The sequence below is a fragment of the Notolepis coatsorum genome, assembly GCF_963971535.1.
Source record: "Notolepis coatsorum genome assembly, chromosome: 12".
Lineage (NCBI taxonomy): Eukaryota > Metazoa > Chordata > Actinopteri > Aulopiformes > Paralepididae > Notolepis > Notolepis coatsorum.
In genome coordinates, this window is record NC_140176.1 from 10,468,444 (window position 1) to 10,474,443 (window position 6,000).

Genomic DNA, 6,000 nt, shown 5'->3' on the forward strand with positions numbered 1-6,000 from the left:
AATGCCAAACATCACTTGCCACTACAATTAAAACAAGTAGAGGAATTACTATGATGTGTTCGCAAGATGAGCATGGTTGCCATTAGGGATGCTCGATATTGGCTTTTTTACCTATACCGATATTGTCCAACTCTTAATTTCCGATACCGATATCAACCGATACCGATATATGCAGGGTTTCCCCCCCCAAAAAAACAGAATAATTTCAGGTAATTAACATTACATATCTCTTGTTGTGGAATTAACACAACATTAAGCATACTTTTGACAATAAATAAAATCAGAATTTGTTCTTACTTGCTTGCCTGGGTAAATAAAGGTTATAGAAATGTAAATTATTATAATTTTTTTGTAAACCGATACAGATATTTTCCGACATCACATTTTAATGCCAATATCGGCCGATAATATTGGACATCCCTAGTTGCCATCTATCAAGCCATAGCAGCGTGTGAAAGATCCCTGCTTCATTTCTCCACCCAAGTCATTCGATCGGACAAGAGGCATTCCATGAGTGCTGATGTTCAGTATAACAGCACCGGGACTTAATAAAAAAACGAATAAATCTGACGTACAGGTGTTCTATTAATAACCGTTAATTAGCCGATGGTCCAAGTTCAAGAGCGAAGTTGTGGAACTATTTGTAGGCAGAGCTAAATAAATGATTAAATTAATCAATTTGTTGTTACTTATTACTGTTAACGAATAAGCAATATCACACTCAAGGTCGTGCTGATTATCTTCTGTACTCTGCCACGACCGAATCACGGCCGTGCTGATATTCAGTATAACATATTACGATTCATATAACGACTGTTGAATTGAAACATAGATGTAAAGATCAGAGGAAGGATATATGAAGCATGTGTGAGATCAGTTCTCCTGTATGGTTCAGAAACGTGGGCAATGACAAAGGGTGATGGTGGTGTTAAGAAGCTGTGATCGGAAGAGGTTGAGGTATGTGGCGGGAGTCAGATGGCAGGACGGGAGGACCAGTGCCGAGGTGGATGAGAGATCTGTAGTTTCAGGGAAATTGCTTTCAAGGTGAGATATGGACGTCTCAGGTGGTTTGGACATGTGAGAAGATCGGAGGAGGGGGGGTGGGGGGGGGGGGGGTGTTGAGAGGGGTGGTGGAGGAGATGATTGTGGATGGGCGGAGGCAGACCGAAGCAGACGTGGAGGGGATGTGTGGATAATGATATGAGGGATCTGGAGATAAATGTAGACATGGCACACAAAAAAAAAGTCATTGCCCGTCCAACCTCACTATAGTTGGAAAATAGGGACTTAAAATAATGATGATGATAATATTGCTCAAGTATTACATCTGGAGCTGCTCCATTGTCAATGAATGGGAGACTGATTTCATGGGCCCACAGGTTTGTTGAGTAGTAGTATTCTCGGTTCTGGAACAGAAAATGGACCTGTATACTCAGAACATTCCCCTGCCTGCTCTGTCGCCTATATAGACCTGTTCGCCGTATACGTCAGACTCAGTGTGCGCGCACATCACTGGAGCAGAAAGGAACCTAAATCCTGGTCAGAACAACGGGGCAGACTACAATATTATTTGCATTTGTTAGCCATGATAGTGATCTAAACAATCAATCTATGCCAAAGCTACTGTAGATACTGTATGTAAAAGGTGAAAGACTCACAGCCATGCTCATTTGGCTAAATGACATCCAGCCATTTTCGTTTGAAACAGCTTTTAGTCAGGGGATTGATTGATTGATTGATTGAAAATGTTATTAACAGATTGCAGAATGGGTACAATACAGTACGGCTCAATACACACAATTGTTAAGGGGATGCAGACCAGAGAAAGACTTTCGTCTTGTTTACATCAGGGTCCCCCATTTTCAATTCATCATAAAAGTGCCATGGTTTCTCCATAGAGCCCTGTTACTACTTATTTTAGCGCAGCAGCTTGCGCAGATATTGGGCAACTTACAGTAGTCACGTGACTCAGTTGGTATTGCTGATTGGCTCGAACACCGTATGTTTGTAAAAACGGCGAACAGGTCAATAACATCTCTCCCAATGCATTGTCTATGGAGCAGTTCCAGAATTTATACTTGACATCACAAGTTTTTAAGTTTTAGCTATTCCAGTGTTTAGATTTGGGAGAGAGTTGTTTACTTGTAAACTAATATCTTTAGACCGTCTTAGAACAAAAGAAACAAAACATGTATGACTTCTGACTTATGAAAATGGGTGTAGTTCCCCCTTAAAAAAAAAAGACCTATGTATCCTGATATCCATTCGGTCACCCAAGTTTTTCCGTGACCCATTTGGAGTCATCTGGGGTTGAGTAACATATTAGGCGCTTGTATTGTAATGCACACTATGGCCTGGGAGAGTGATACCATCGGGAGGTCTGGCTCTACTATGCTGTCTGTGTCCCACTGACCCCAGTAGGCTGGTTGTAGATGTTCAAACCTATAACATCCAGTGCAGAGGACATCCTCTCAGCCCCTAAGAGCCCCTATGTCTTCTGACAACAGCTTCCTTTGTCCCGACGCAGAATCCCCTGACTTGTCACTCGATCTGCTCGGCTGAGGACGAAGAGGGAAGATCCTTCTCCTCGTCAGTTCGGCAACATTAAACACCGTTAGAATCGACACCGATTGAACCGCCGCAGACTCCGAAAGGTCAACGGAGAGAACGGCATTTTACCGTCGAATTTACTCGAGGCAATTGAAATTGGGTCTTTGCGGATATCAATCCCAGATGCACAAAGCTACAGATTTCATCAGACGGGTCAGAGTGCAGGGTTTCCTGCCTTGAACAACTGTGGGTGTGCAGTGCCTTGCTCAAGGTAACTTCGGCAAAGATGGTGGGCATCATCATGAGTGTAATGCCAGCCACCCTCTCGGCTGGAATACACCCCCATCGGTGCCGGGAATAAGAACCAGCGACCCTCAGTTACTGGCGAGCCCCACTAAGAAGAAGAGGTCTTTGTCATGCAGATTAACACACGCATGCGAGATGGGCGACCCACAGGAACACACACACACTTGCATTGAGTCGCCGATGAAATGTCTCTCTGCACTTGACCCATCCCGTCGTCCTCCCCCCCCCCCCCCAAGGGCAGCCGGGTTGTTGTGTTCCCTGGGTCCTATGTTCCCCGATTGATTGATTAATTGATTGAACATTTTATACATTTTTATTATTTTATTAATTATTAATGTCCGCCTTGTTTCGAACTGGTTAAGCTTAGGCCCTCTTTCGAAGTTGGTTAAGGTTAGAGTTTGGAATCAGGGGTGGTGGTCTAAAATTTGCAATCAATCAATCAATCGGGGAACATAGGACCCGGGGAACATAGGACCCGGGGAACATAGGACCCGGGGAACATAGACATGCTCCCACCAATCCAAGTGCTCCTGTACGTCTTCGTCAACGGCGTTAGCGATCTGTTCAGCATGTTATTCCTTTGGGTTTATATTCTGGAGGGGAAACCCTTGCGAGCACAGAGGGGGAGAACATGCAAACTCCGCACAGAAAGGCCTGGGAGACCTGGCGACCTGGTTCTCAAGTGGGAATCGAAACCAGGACCTTCTAGCTGTGAGGCGACAGTGTTAACCACTACACCAGCATGCCGCCAACAAAAGCGGTGTCTAACTACACACCCTCAAGACCCCCTACGCTCTGCGTTTTCTGGCCGCCTCAGACCCACTCCTATCCGAGCTCCGGGAGGGTCATCAAGGAGAAGCCGCCTTTTCTCAGTCCTTGCCCCACAATGGTGGAATGAACTACCCAACCCAGTTAGGAGGACAGCCGAAACCCGTCCAATCTTTCGCCGTTGACTAAAGACGCACTTCTTCAACCAATATCTGAAATAAAAAAATATATATGTAAATAAATCAAATCTAACCCTGACTAACCTTACTGTCATGCACTTGTCCTAATAAACTAACCTACACTGTAGCACTGAACACTTTGATGAACATTGTTACTCAGCTGATACTCCTGATGACTTGTCGTACAGAACTTGTAAGTCGCTTTGGATAAAACAAAAGCGTCTGCTAAATCAGTGGTTCCCAAAGTCGGGGTCGCGACCCAAAGGTGGGCCGCGAGCAGCCACGGGAGGGCCGCGAGATGATTTTTTTTTTGTCAGGCCACTGAACTTAGAAGCAGGCCAGGACAGTGTTTCTAGTTGTATTCTAAAATTCTATTCCATTGTATTCTAAAATGTGACTATATGGTTTTATATTAACTTAATAAATAAACAAAAACGAAAAATCTACTTATTTCAACGAACATTTCAAACTAAATAAGATTATGCACATAAAACGCTGAAAACAACCGAAGCAACAATAGTATTTTAATGAGGCTATTATTATTATCATTATTATTTTGCAACAAGTTAGCCCTCTCATAAATAGCACATATAAATGAATAACTAACTTAATAGGATTGAAGTGATATTTGGCCTAAAAAAACGATCGCCTGGCAAAAAAAGAAGAAAAAAAAAGCCAGACGATGTGCATTGGGCCGCGGCTCTCTGACGCCTTATTTTCTGGGTCCCGGCCTGAAAAGTTTGGGAACCCCTGAGCTAAATGACTCAATGCAAATGTAAAAGCCACCCATACAGAAAAAGGAATGGATGGCGATTGTCTCGTTGGTATTTTCTCGTAACGGGGACGCCGTGTTCCCCCTCCAGGCCGCGGACGTGTCGGTGGAGATGTCCACCGTGGACCACACTCTGGAGAAGCTGCGCAGGAGGTACGACCGGTACAGGCAGAGGCGCAGGAAGTCCAGCAAACTGTGGAACTCTCCCCTGTGGAACCTCCAGAACCTGGCCATCCTCATCACCGTGGTGGTGTTCGTGGTGGTGGTGGTCACCTGGTCCCTGCTCTGGGTCTTCCTATGTAAGTTAATATTATATAGCATGTACTGTAATGTTAACCCTTTCACTACTACCACACTACTACAGAAGGTTAACCGCTCACTACACACACCACTACAGGGTGAAAGGGTTGACCTTCTGTAGTGTGGTTGTGAAAGGGTTAACCCTTTGTCGTGTGGCAGTGAAAGGGTTAACCGTATGTATTGTGAAGGGGTTAAAGGAACACATGGCGACATTTTGGGAAATTAGCTCACCGTCTTCTCCAGAGTGAGACGAGAAGATAGATACCAGTTTCCTCTCTGTGCGTTCAGTAGAAAGCTACCTGGCTGCACGTTAGCCTAGCTTAGCACAATGAATGGAAGCGGACAGTGCCGGTTAGCCTTCGGGAGAGGTGTTGGTTGGACAATGCCTAGGCTAACCGGCCATGTCCGCTTCCATTCATTGTGCTAAGCTAGGCTAACGTGCAGCCAGATAGCTTTCTACTGAACGCACAGAGAGGAAACTGGTATCTATCTTCTTGTCTCTCTCTGGAGAAGACTGTAAGCTAATTTCCCAAAATGTTGACGTGTTCCTTTAAGTACATACGGTACATAGGAACCTAGTGGAGATGTAAAGGGGTATTGTTTGTTGTCATTGTAATGTCGCAAGGCTCCAATCGTAATCATGTTCTCAACTCTTCTTTCACAAATTCTCAAGCATATTTCACACCATTTGATTTGGTCCCTGTACTTGGTTTTTTTTAAGTTTAGGTGCAGCAATATACAGCAATACAGTATATCGCAATATTTTGCATACCAATATTATATCAATACTTTGTATCGATGTTATAAAATAATAATATAATAATGTAACAGTTTTCCATTGGGGACATAATTTGCTGAAGGGTAATAAATTGCAATATTGTGACTCTAGGAACGGGGATGATGTACCATGGGGCCTCTGGTGATTCCCACCCCTCATCCATAGCCTCATCTCACATTCAGCTGCCCCCCCCCCCATTCATATGAAACTGAACATATGAAAGTGTATTTCATATAGTGGTCTAAGTGGTGCATTCGGCAGCTGTTATTCATCATGACTTGCATTTTGTTTGTTGCGATTTGATGCCAGTTCGCAGGCAAAGCAACAGCGGAGTGTATTTCGCCGGC